Source organism: Aplysia californica, unplaced genomic scaffold, assembly GCF_000002075.1.
Source record: "Aplysia californica isolate F4 #8 unplaced genomic scaffold, AplCal3.0 scaffold00125, whole genome shotgun sequence".
In the NCBI taxonomy this organism is placed as follows: Eukaryota; Metazoa; Mollusca; class Gastropoda; order Aplysiida; family Aplysiidae; genus Aplysia; species Aplysia californica.
This window is the reverse complement of record NW_004797395.1, coordinates 1,153,349-1,167,367: the sequence shown is the minus strand read 5'-3', so window position 1 is coordinate 1,167,367 and position 14,019 is coordinate 1,153,349. Positions and strand designations below refer to the sequence as shown.

The following is a 14,019-nucleotide window of genomic DNA, read 5'->3' as shown; positions in this document are numbered from 1 at the left end:
TCTCTCTCTCTCTCTCTCTCTCTCCTCATTTTATACCCCTACTTTCGCCATCCCCACCCCCTCCCCCACTCACACACACACACCAGTGTAAACATTTTAATATAATGTGAAAGAGCTGAAATATGGTAGTGTCAAGAAACAATATTATGATTAATGTATGATGGAAGTTACTGAGTTGATAGAAACTGACTTGAACGGCATAGAAAAAGAAACACTACTAGAGTCTATACTAGAGTCTATACTAAAAAACACTGAAAATGAGAAGCGCGGTACTTTAAACAAAGACTTTATTTTCTACACACCCACACACAATATCGACATGCATTCGACCTGTAAATATTTAATAAGAACAGTACAATGACGCTGTCCCATGCAGATTTCGTTTACAATCAGATACTATACAAACCTGGACAAAGTTAGCACACAACAGTTTTCCATCATTATGTAATCAAACGTTCTTCATCACCCTTTTCAGTTCCCAGAACACTGATGTAACAAAGAAGGGAAGCGTTTCAAATGCTAATTATAGAACTTGGTGTCTAGCTGGGGTGACGGTGGATAAGGGGAGGGAAGGGAGGGGGGTAGGCCTGTTGTTTTCGGCCCAGACTCTGACAGCCGAGAGCCTATCGCGCCTCGTTGTAATTCTCCTTATGTATCTTCACTAGACGACTCCTCTTTTCGCCGGCTAGACTCATATGGGCCAGGCACGTTATTAGTGGAGAGAAAGCGAAGAATAGTCACCAAACAGGAACTATGGGTGGCTAAAAATTCAATAAACAAAAAAAAATTAGTCCCACGCTGACAACAAATGTTCTGGTGATAGTTAGAGAAAGGCTTAATGAGAAGTACATGTATTGCTAATAAAATATTTCATATGTCTGTGCTGCTCAAGACTCAAGACAGTCTCATTACTGATTTTGTAAGCAAAATGGAGGCTAATTTGGCAATCAGTGGATGCTATATTCGCTCTTAGGACAGTCGACGGATTTGCCCAGTGGACTGACGTCATCGTTGTTCCCGCTGTGACCTTTTATCCTCGTACGAAGTTCCGCGACGTGACGGCTTGACGGGAGACGATTTAAAGTTACGAGGCGGTGCGATAAACAAACAGGAATGAGCAGTGGCGGGGCGCCATTGGTGCAATTGGTGCAAGCACTCCACCTAACCTTGGCCTTCACACACCCCCTCCCTTTTCCAATTGTTCTAAAACAGTCAGTGCTCTCGATCTACAACTAAATCCTTGCGATCCGTCACCCGCTGGCTGCGCCAGTGAAGAGACAGACGGCGAGGATGGTTTATGCTCGTCGCACCGGTTGCGGTAGTGTCTGCTGGGAGCAAGCAATATCTTTGCACCAAAGTTATTTTTGTCACTATAGAGAAATGTAGGCATCGTCCTTCCCGCACGAGGAGAAAGATGCATGAAACTGCTCTTCGCGGCACAAATTTGGTACAAGCTAAAAATTTGATCCAAGTTTCCGCGAGCCCATCTACTACTCTGGTAGAGTCTACGGTAACTCAATGAAGAATGGGTATCGAAACTGTTGTCTCCCTCTATTGTGTAGCAAGTCCTGGTGCTGCACGAAGTAATTAGAAATCTTTAAATCTTCTCAGATTGTGAGCTTAGTGAGTTGTTAGTATTGTTTCACTTTATTGCAGCTTTTATGCGATTTCATCTAGAAACAGTTGTAAATATCGATAGATCTAGATTACGGGATATCCTGCAGATTCTAATTGACTTGATCTAGAAATTTAAATAGTAGCTACTAAACGTATTGCCCTTTTGCTCACTTTCCAATTATGCACCACCTTGTCTGCAACCCACGCGACGCCACTGTGAATGAGGCTCTGTCGCAACAAAACCGCAGTGAATCCCACTTGTCTATTTGAACGCCTTCAAATCGGCAAGGTGCTCTTTGAATGTTGATACACGTTTATTCGGATTTACTTAAAACTGAATGAAAACATCATCAGCAATAGATCTCTTGTCATCAGTCCAGTTGACAAAATTGTGACCGGCACCGCCGGTCTTGCCTAGTTAACAAACCGCCCCTGTCAATAAATACTAATTAAAAAATATAAAGTGGGTGGTTTTTACAGATTCTAAAATAAGGTTTACAGCTGGGGCAAAATCGCTTTTAAAAGCAAGTCTGTCAGGTTTTTCTAATCACGACATTGTGCTTATTGAACGCATGTTTTGAAAACCTTTAGTGCAAACAAGTGTTCATAATAAAATTAATTTTTGGAACAAGTTTTGCCACTAAAGGGTGTCATTGGTGAGCTGTGACGTAGGCCATAATATGCGTATACAAAATATGTGAGAAACGGGGAGTGCTAATCCCACTTTCTGCGTGATGGAAATAAATAATTTATTACATGAGTTGTGGTCACTGACCTAAAACTATATGGACTGCGCGCGCCTCGTTTTCAATACAGGCTTTAAGAGCGCTGCCCTGTTGACTGGCGGAAGTGCCCCAGCCGCCACATTGGAAAGGCCAGGTCACAGCTGACGGGCGAAGTTACCAGTTCACTTTCCACTGGCCTCTTTAGCCTCAGGCACTCAAGTTACTGTTGCTGTGCTGTTTTCGTCTTCTAAATTATTATTTTTGCACGTGTAAGATGCCCGGGTGCACTGCTTGGAAGTGTTCTAGTCGAGGAACACCGAGGAAGAGAAGAGAGGCTTTACTTTTCACAAGTAAGTAAAACTTTTGAGGCATATTGCTCTCCTACTACTGTTGTGTATGTGTGTGTAGTCTACTGTTGTGTGTGTGTGTTATTATAAAGGGAATGTATACAGACCCGGTAACCGGGAACAAAGTCACAAAGTATACAGACCCGTAGGGGAACTCTTTTGTGATTTCGGAAAGTTTCAGCGCCCTCTTGGCTCAGGGTAGACCACAGAATTCTACACTAAGGTAGACTTCTTCTAGATCTAGACCTATATCTAGATCTCTATTCTATGGTCTAGGTCTAGATCTAGACAGACAGACATAAATCATTGATCTAGTTTCGAGGCTAGCTTAGATCTAGATCTAGATCTAAATGAAGATTGCGGATGCCTTTTCGATGAACGATCGTTTTTCCTACGTTTTGGAGTTGGAGGAATCACAATTTGAAGAAAACAACAATGTCATAATTTCAATCGAGCAGTGCCCTCCCTATTTCTCTGCCTCTCTCTCTCTCTCTCTCTCTCTCTCTCTCTCTCTCTCTCTCTCTCTCTCTCTCTCTCTCTCTCTCTCTCTCTCTCTCTCTCTCTCTCTCTCTCTCTCTCTCTCTCTGTGTATCGCTCGCATTCTCTTTTTCTTTGTTTGTCTCTGTCTTTCTTTCTCCCCACCTATTTCCCACTCTATCTTCCTCTCGTTCCATCCTGCCAACTGGGGCATGTCATAATATACATTTTGCTAGCACTTCTCTCCTCTCTCTCTCTCTCGCTCACACACACACACACACACACACACACACACACACACACACACACACACACACACACACACACACACACACACACACACACACACACACACACACACACACACACACACACACTACCGGGTCTGGGCGCTGAAACTTTCTGAAATCATAAAAGAGTTCCCCTACCGGGTCTGTATACTTCGTGACTTTGTTCCCGGTTACCGGGTCTGTATACACTTCGTATTATAAATGTGTACAGGCTATCTTAGATTCTAGATCTAGATCTCTACTCTAAAAATCTTTTGCACTGACCTTCTTCTATTCCGTGGCAATTTCTGGCCTATGAATGAGAGCTCTGCACCTACATGAGCAACGGTGTAGTAGGCCTTCCCTAGTGAAGTGATGAACTTTAGACTTGATTTCTTATGGCATGGAGCCTTTATCCACCCTTTCAGATTGTGCCACAAGTGTTCAATTTTCTGCGTTTCAGATTTTTCTAGGTCCACTGTGATTTACAGATAATGTATACGAGTGGTCCGGTATTCTTCAATCTTCCCCTAGAATCTAGTGCTTAAGGAAAATTAGGCTGTCATGCGCAGTGAGTGGCCAATCGGATCGGCAAAAAGTAGGACAAAGATTCCTCAATTGGCCGATCAATACGCAAAAGTTCGGTAATATTTAATTCTACACCGCTTTTTAAATCATAACTCTCTTATTCGTTTGCGAAATAAATAAATATCATATTCAATTAATCTCCTTTTTTCTTTTTTAATGGAAGAGGCTAGCCGTACTTTATGACGACTAGACTGCTAGGGTAGCCGTATTTAATAAGGATGGCTGAATTGTAAATGAAATTTTAGCTTGCAATGCCTGTATAAATTTGTATTTCATACGAAACCAAAAGGTGCCTTACTGACCCTCTGTTAAGACGCAAAATGTCACACACTATTGAAACAATACTTTGTGAGGCATCGTGGCGAAATCAGGCACTCGTCATAATTATGATATTGAATAACCTGGCATTTTTCTGCCTGTTTGGCAATTTTAATTTTAATCGAAATTTTGTTTTCCAGGTGCTATTTGTAACGCCGCGTTCTGAATATCTCCCATGCTATTTGAAACGCTGCGTTCTGAATAGCTCTTGATAAACCTCCTAGGATTTGACTCCCATGACGTTGTCTTATTCCGAAAATCGACGAGCGCCTGATTCCACCATGCTGTGACACGTTTATTAACTTAGATGTTGGATATATGTACACATAAAAGTGAACACATACATACATCTGCTTCCAGGTTCCCACTTGGAGATCCAGACAGATCAAAGAGGTGGTTGGCAAACATGAGGAGGGAAGGATTTTCAGCCCACCAGGAATACGGTGATTTGCTCTGCTCACTTCGATGACAAGTGTTTTGACAGAACAGACCAGACTGTTCGATTGAGACCTGATGCTGCACCCACCCTGTTCGATTGAGACCTGATGCTGCCCCCACCCTGTTTGATTTTCCACCCCATCTCCAGAAGGTATGCTTTCTGCTTCAATGAGAAACACTATTTCTAAAGGCCACCTAGTTCTATTTAGGACTCGAATGCGATCAGACTTTTTATTTATTCGGACTCGAGTCTGAAAATGGGTTTTAGCTGTTCAGACTCGGGTCAGAAAAAATGTTTTATTTATTCAGACTCGTCTAGTAAGTGAGTAATGAGAGTGTAAGCTGAGAGTGCATGATCATGATCGTGTGCCACCTCATTGGTCGACATATTTAACTGTGCGCCCCCCCCCCTGGAAAGGTCACGTCAACTTGGTTGTTCTGTTCATACTAATGATGCAGGGAAGGAGGGCCAGTTTACATATCTAGTAATTGGATAAATTATATTAAAACTCATGTCTCGATCTTTATAATCGGAAAAAAATTCATAAATGCTGGAAATTTACGAGCATAGGTTTAGTTGTTTGATAACTGTGAAATATAAAGTGAAATCTTGGCGTAATATTCATTTGTGTAAATTCATCAATCTATACTCTGCCTAATCGGCCCAATTTTCGTTGTGTTTTGGACTTATTCGTACACCGATGTGAACGGTATACGCATTCAGGATTATTGTTTTTTCTGTTCTTGGTTCCTTGGGTTTTTTACGTCTTAAAAATTAACTAACCCTGATTTAGTTACATCGTATTGAATGGTTTTAAGCGAAATTGAAGTAACGTTTTAACATTTAGTAAATCAGTTTTTTCCTTCTCCTGGAAAATTATCTCTCTGGCGCTTACGGGGTCTGACCAGGGGGGACATTGATATATTTTTATGTGTGCATGTATGTATGTATGCATATATTTTTCATGAATATTATGTAAAGCACAAAGAACAATGATTGTAACAGGGATTTGCGCGATATGAATACATGTGAGTCAGGGTGGTGAAATCAGGCGCCCGTCAAAATAACGAAAGAGAAGAAACTGGCATTTTTCCTCCGATTTGTGAATTTTTATTGAGTTTTTGTCTTTTGGCTCAACGCCTTTCATGCATGCCCATTAAAGAACATAAAATATTTCTGTGTGGATTTTACTGAAAAATGTTGATTAAAGGCATAAAAGATGTGAATTATAAGTTTCCATGGGCTCTCGAGCTAAGGAAATAACTAATTACTAAAGTTTAATCGCAAAAATCTCGACTTTGTATCCGAGATAATTGGCATATTTTTTTTCATCGAAAGCAAAGCAAGTTGACAGGCTTTAAGATGATACCAATAACTCCAGTATATGCCCAAAAATTGATGGGCGCCTAATTCCACCACGTCGTGACACTTATTATTATTGCTATAATATAAGCGAACTAGTGAAATCCGAGAAGTAAGCATTTTATAGCCTGTTTGGAAATGGTTCCCCCCCCCCCCAATTTTTTTTTGGCTCAGCACCTTTTATGTTGATTTTAAAACACATTTAAGTGCGGATTTTGCAGAAAAGCATTGATTAAAGGCACACCAAAAAATTAAAATATTCATTTTGCAAGTACTCAAGCTATGGAAGTTACCAAACTTTGGTGGCCAGTTTCTCGCTAATTTTACCTCTGAAACCAGGCAACCCTGACCTTCTTCAATCGCAAATATTTCGACTTCTAGTGTAGATAGGCTTTTTTTCACCTCAAGGAAGGCAAATGAACAGGCTTTAAGCGTCGTGAAACAAATGTAAGAAAAGTGAAAGGGGGGGGGGGGTGCAAAAAGTCCCCAAAAAGATGTAAGATTATATTATTTGAACAGCCCCTAAACACATTTAAAATTGTTTGTTTGCAGACACCTGTACTGTAAAGCCAAGGCGTCATGCTGAACGCAGAACCGTCACTCCGTGGCTCAGCCAGAAGCTACTTCCAGTGCTGATCAAGAGGAGGCTGGAGAGAGTGTGGGTCCATCTTCAGTCATCAGTGACGACCATAGTTATGCGACTGTATGTGTATGTGCTCATTTTGTAACGATGTGTAAGCGTGCGCGTGTGATATAAGCAAGTAGACGTTGGTGTGTGTGTGTGTCGCGTGCGTGAATATTGTTCATACATTGTATACATGTATGCGTGCTGAAAAACTTGGCGATACTGGCTGTGGTTCTCATTGTGTGTGTGTGTGTGGCGTGCGTGAATATTGTTCGTTCATGCAGTTATGTAAGCGCCTAGAGCTGTGTTTACACGGGAGTGGGCGTTCTAGAAATTATCTTCATTATTATTATTATTATCTTATATATATATATATATATATATATATATATATATATATATATATATATATATATGGTGTGTTTCACTCTAGTTCTGATTGTGTATGTGTGTGTGTGTGTGTGTGTGTGTGTGTGTGTGTGTGTGTGTGTGTGTGTGTGTGTGTGTGTGTGTGTGTGTGTGTGTGTGTGTGTGTGTGTGTGTGTGTGTGTGTGTGTGTGTGTGTGTGACCCCGAGCAAAGCCGGGTGCTCAGCTAGATTTATTATGTATGTGTATGTTCTCATTTTGTAACGATGTGTGAGTGTGCGCATGTGATAAGCAAGTAGATGTGTGTGTGTGTGTGTGTGTGTGTGTGTGTGTGTCGTGTTCGTGAATATTGTTCGTACATGCATTTATGCGTGCTGAAAAGCTTGGCGATACTCGCTGTGGTTCAATTGATTGTTATTTTGTGCATACCTTCTACATCATACATGTTATGTTGCTCATCTCATTGTGTGGATGGGTGTGGCTGTGTGTGTGTGAGTGTGTGTCGCGTGCGTGAATATTGTTCGTACATGCATTGTGATCATTGTCTTTCTGAATAAAAATCTGCTGAAGATGACAGAGTTAAACATGTTCACGGTTATTCTTTTCTTCTTCTTTCTTTTCTTCTTTACTTGCTCCTCAGAGTCTGCGTTGCCATTTTGACTTAGACTTACAATGGGGCTCTCGTCGCCTCAGAGGTTATATGGTGTTCGCCTCTCATTCAATAGGTCCCGGGTTCGAATCTGGGTAGCGACAAAATTTTCTCCTCTCTCATTCTTTCCTGCTCTCTAACAACGTGTTGTCGTCTGCTTTCATCTCCACTTTCTGCCCTTACCGCCTTTTGGCTCCTGAAACTTTCTACAGTCTTTTCTACTGCTTCTTTTTGGCTCCGTCTTACTGCTGTCTTTCAGCCAAACCCCAGATCTTGTTTTAGATAAGATCCACACTACACCTAGCCTTCTCGGACAAGGGCCAAAAATCTCGGAGGCCCTGTGTGCAAGGACACGTTAAAGATCCCTTGGTGGTCCAAAATAAAAAAAGAAGAGTAGGCCTCAGCTGCAACCCGAGCAAAAATCAAAATTTCTACCAACTGAAAACTATTGGTGGGTCCCGGGCGCTCATAGAAGTCATATGCGAGCGCCGTAAAACACTTGCTAATTTTAACAACAAACTCAAACTCAAACACCAAAAACCCCCCCCAAATGCACCAGTCTCAAGGTCCACAGCTTAATGATCTTCGTTTTCTTGTGTTTTGTTAATGCTTTCCATCTTGACTGTAGCCATGCTACCCTTCTTTCTCTCTCTTTATCTCTCTGTTAGAGTTAGACATGATTCTATTCACTAGTCATATATTGTGAATAAATCCTTTTATTTTCTTGCACATCGATACCAAATATCTAAATATCTAAACGACTTGTCAAAGTGGTCCCATCCCAATATATCTGTTTACAAAGACGTTTATGCCCGCTTGTTGTTGTTTTTTGCCTCAACCCCCACCCAGTGCCTCTAATAAAGTCTATTATTACTATTAAATTCTCACTACTGAGCGTGCGGCGCTCGCAGAGTTGGCCTATTCAAGATGGCGGCCGGTTAGTTACGGGTTTTCCACGGCGCGCGCAGTCCATATCTTTTTAGGTCAGTGGTTGTGGTGTAAGATCATGATTTATCCTACGAGTGAAATTGCCAAGTTGTAATCATGCGTTTCAACGAGTGATTACAACTTGCAATTTCACAAGTAGGATAAATCATGGTCTAACACCACAACGAGTGTAATAATTTTTTTTATACCATACTGACATCAGCTGGCGAAATACGTCCGTACCAACAAAGTTCAAAGGGCCCGTCAATTGAACAAGAGGGTCCATTCTAGAGTCTCACATGAAAACATTTTCATGCCCGTCGAAGTCAGATTGAGAATTGGGGAAAATCTGGATTGTTTTCCTTTACTTTCAGCCACGCTAATTTACAAGTTGTGCTATCCGTGTGTCTCCCTCCGCGAAACAAGCCCCAAACAAAACTATCATAACGTAAATATAAGCAAAGTAATCAGAAAGTGTACGATTCAAAAGTTGAAAGAAACTGCATTAATATAAATCTAGCATGTTTTTGTTAGAATAGAGATGACTTGAAAAACAAAGAAAGAAAGATATTAAAAAGTTGTTGGGTTTTTTTTTACCATCTAGCATAAGGCTGTTGTCAGAATAAGCATCAATGTGCATTGCTCTTTCAAGTATGTATCTATAAATAACTCTAAAGGTCTTATAATCAAATTCTTTCGTGAGGTTGAATGATGCACCTCAAGTGAAATGTACATTTTGTCTGCTTTTAATTTTCCTTTCATATTATTTTAAAAAATTAGAAATTTTAATGAGAGAAATAATATATAGTTTAAATTTTTATGTATACCTGCATGTGTCTTTACGGTCGTGTATAGCCAAGAAAAATTTTCCTCTGGGATGATAAAGTATTATCTTATCTTGTCTTATCTGATCTGATCTGATCTTATCTTATCTTATCTACTTATACCTTGATGTTATCGGTCTTCATTTGTCTTTGTTCAATTTATACCCTTTTGCCTCACATCTTGTCTTCGAATTTTTTCTTTATAATGGTATTGTGTCGCTTCGTGTGACCATCAGCTGTGCATTAGATAACATCTACAAACACATAGACACACCAAGAAATTACTGCAGGATACTTTTTGCTGATTTTTCATCCGCATTCAACACAATCCAACCGCACATAATGGTTTCAAAATTAATTAACATGAACATAAACAAGAACATTATAACTTGGATTCCTGAGTTCTTAACCAATCGACCTCAATATGTAAATTAAATGGTGTAAAATCCGACCTAATATTCACGAACACCGGTGCGCCCCAAGGCTGTGTAATCTCCCCTGTCTTGTTTACGCTCTACACCAACGACTGTACTTTTGATAAAAAAACCCATAAAACTAATAAAATTTGCGGATGATTCCATTCTACAAGGCCTTATAACAGCAAATGAGAATGAATACAGGGACGCTGTGAATCTATTTACAAATTGGTGTGATAACCACTTCCTTTTACTAAAAGTAAAAAAGACAAAGGAATTGATAATAGACTTTAGAGTATAAAAAGAACAATTGCAACCACTATTTATTAAAGATGAAGAGGTGAAGGTGATAAGTTCTAACAAGTATCTTGGTGTAACAGTCGACAACAAACTTGACTGGCATCCCCACGAGGCTCTTGTGCATAAAAACGTAAATCAAAGAATGTTTCTTTTAAGGAAATTAAAAAGTTTCCGTGTTGACAATAAGATTATGTCCCTTTTTTACCATTCTATGATTGGAAGTGTGCTATTATTTTGTATTTGCTGCTGGGGTGGGAATTGTATGGTGAAAGGTAAAGAAAAATTTGACATAACCATTAAGAAAGCCAGCAAGATCTCTGGATATGATTTTAATAGAAAGAATGAAATGTATAACACCACACGTATAAAAAAGATCAAAAGCATTAAAAACGACCCATAACACCCCTTTTCCTCACAAATTGTAAGATCACGCAGCGGCAGATATGTACCTCCAAAAACAAAGAAAGAAAGATGTAAAAGAAGTTTTGTACTATCTCGCATAAAGCTTTTGTCAAAATGAGCATAGATGTGTGCTCTTAGAGTAGGCCCTATGTATCTGTATATACAAATGTAACTCCAATGGTCTAGTATTCAAATTCCTGCATGTGGTTGAATGATGCATTTGGTGTAAATGTACATTTGTCAGCTTTACTTCTCCTTTCATATTGAATTTTAATGAGAGTAATATATATATAATCTAAATTTTTTATGTATACCTGCATGTGTTTTTACGGTCCTGTACAGCCAAGGAAAAGTTCCCTCTGGGAAAATAAAGTACTATCTTATCTTATTATGTTGTTGCAGTAACGGCGAACGATTGTCCTAACCCATCTCTCTCTCTCTCTGTCTCTCTCTCTGTCTCTCTCTCTGTCTCTCTCTCTCTCTCTCTCTCTCTCTCTCTCTTTCTTTCTCTTTCCCTCTCTGTTTCTCTCCCTCCCCCCCCCTCTCTCTCTCTCTCTCTCTCTCTCTCTCTCTCTCTCTCTCTCTTTCTTCCCCCACCCTCTCGGTCCTCAGCAATAGATCCTGTTCGAGGAAGAGCTTTCGAGGCTCAAGATGACATCGGTAATACAGTTGTGTCAGTTAACAAATAACGGTTGCGTAGCAATCGCCTATCGTGAGTGTTGAAAGATCCAGAATAGTCCAATACGAAATTCACGCCTGGATGTGATTTTCTTTTTTTTTTGGTTTGTTTTAGTTTTAGTAGAGGTTTTACGGCGCTCGCGACTGCATGAGGTCATATGAGCGCCAAGGGCTGGATGTCAACAGAAAATTTAAAAGGTCTTACAGCGAATCAGACTCGCTCTGCTCACCTCTCTAGCTTCAACAGCACAAAGCCCGCTTCGACTATCAAGGCACCCCGGAAATAGTACGTCACAAGAGTGTGACAAGCATACAAAAGAAATAGAGGACAATGACAATAGCAAGGATTAGGAAAGAAAAGGCAGCAGTTCCCTGTTGTACACCAGGCATAGTTATGAGAGTGACATTGATGAATCAGCCCATTTATAATTCTATTGTGCATGAAGGAGAGATGTCCCCCCCCCCCCCCCCCCCTTTGGGAATGGCCTAAAGACACTTCAGTCAGTGGCACCCCCGTTCGAAAAAAAAAATGATGTACTTCACTTAGAATTCTTTAATTAAACCTTTATGTCGTTTTGGTTTTGTCGAATTGCAGTTTTTAGAAAAATTCGGCAGTATTTCATTCATTCTTCCCAGTTCAAAGTGTTCAACAGTATAAGTTTTGTTGGAGTACTCTGTTCACTGAAGCTGTTTCATTGTAGTGTTTTAGAATTGCAGTGAATTTTCAGCTGTTAATTTTGATTTTTTTCTTACCAATTGAAAGTGTTTTACGTTGCAGATAATTATGTTTGTGGGTGGTTGGTGGGTGCTCTGGTGTGGTCTGCTTCTTCTTTCCTATGAAACATCTATCGTCCTTATCTCCCCTTCTTTTTTTTTTTACTCTCTTGTAACACCTCTAATCTTCTGGCGCTCACATGACCTTATGCAGTTGCGAGCACCGTAAAACCTCTACTAAAACTAAAATAGATAATTATGTTTAGTAACTTAACATGTTTTGAATCAAGGACAGGGATTGGAATAAAGTAAGAAAATAAACCAAGCCATAAAAATACGAAAATGGCCATAAAAGAGGCCTACTAGTCCATTTAATTTTTATTCTCTCTTAATAAGTTCATGGCTTCGGTTATAGTTTGTTTAGTTTGTTTAGTATAGGGTTTAACGGCGCTCGCAACTGCATAAGGTCATATGAGCGCGCGAAACACAAGTTAGTTTTGTTCTCAATAGTTTACTGTACGGCTGGCTCGGGTCAGTAGTTAAATCTTAAAATGTTTAAATGTTTAAAAATCAGTGTAAATATATATATATTTTTCAATACAAAACAATTTTTCTAGTTAACATAAACATTTTAAGTAGTACAATTTCACTTTATAATTTGCCATAAAGGCCAGTGGCCTTCATAAACTTCAAAATTCTGCTGGGATCAACGACGGAAAAAATGTCTTGCAATTTCTTGCATTTATGATATTTCCTTCGGATCTCTCCAAAGTCCAGACATTCGGTTAAGATGTGTCTAATGGTAAAAATCTGTGTCGCATCCGACACAGAACGGCTTCTCTTCTCATCTCCCTGTAGGAGGTATTTGTGGGTCAGGGCCGTGTGTCCGATGCGCAATCGAGTAAAAATGACTTCGTCTCTTTTGGAGAGGTCCGAAGGATTTCGCTGTTCCAGTTTGGGTTTTATAATATACAGTTTATTATTTTTCTGTTTTCCCCAGTGGCTCTCCCGCAGACTGGAGGTGTACTTTTTAACTTTTTTTCTAAAGTCAGTCTGTGGGAGAGTGTTTGTCGTTGATCCCAGCAGAAGGGATGAGGCTTTCTTCGCCAGGTCGTCTACCTGCTCATTTCCTCGGATGCCCACATGGCTAGGCATCCATGCGAACATGAAGTTTTTTTCTGTCTCGGATATTGTGTAAATTTTCTGTTGTAGCCTAACTATTTTTGGGTGTAGGAGTGTTTAGTTTGTGAGTGAGGTTATGCAAGACAGAGAGTCAGAAAGGATAAAGAAATATTTGTTAGGAGAGTTATGCAGCTGATAGACGATGTTTGGAGTGTTGTGTGTACATGTTTGTGTGAGTACCACTGAGATTTAACATTTATTAATTACATCAAACCGCTAGGCCTATTGAGGAAACGTTTTTATCAGATGAAAATTAATAAGAGAAATTTGGAAGTGAAGCGGCTTCGTCCCTGTCGTCCAGAAGAATTTAACTTAGAACAATTAAAGAGATGGAAGACAACAGCAAATCTTCTCGTTTGAACGGTTCTCAAAATGCCGTGGCTCGCCGTGGGTCTTATTGCATGTTATTTGGTGGTAAAGAAGAGGAAGCAACCTAAGCCCCACCCAAATTTTGGTCCATCCACCGCCACTGAGAGGAACCCCGGAGGGAGAGAGAGAGAGAGAGAGAGGGAAGACAACAGCAAATCTTCTCGTTTGAACGGTTCTCAAAATGCCGTGGCTCGCCGTGGGTCTTAATGCTTGCTTTTTGGTGGTAAAGAAGAGGAAAAAACCTAAGCCCCACTCATATCTTGGTCCACCCACCGCCACTGCTATTAATACGTGCAGCTATGGCAATTGGGATGAACTGACTGACAAAACATTACCATATATTTGACTGTAATAGTGCAGGTGATAGCTAGATCTAGATTCCCTGTCTAGAATCAGTAGTAGCAGGCCTATGCTAGAAGCAGCC

General features: G+C 40.2%; 1 long non-coding RNA gene across 1 annotated transcript; it reads left to right on the top strand.

The window, feature by feature from the left end:
• Positions 1 to 2,462: 2,462 nt before the first annotated feature.
• On the top strand, positions 2,463 to 7,056 carry LOC118477523. Its single transcript, XR_004858436.1, has 3 exons — positions 2,463 to 2,692; positions 4,702 to 4,930; positions 6,695 to 7,056. It is a non-coding gene; the product is annotated as an uncharacterized LOC118477523 (long non-coding RNA).
• Positions 7,057 to 14,019: the final 6,963 nt, after the last annotated feature.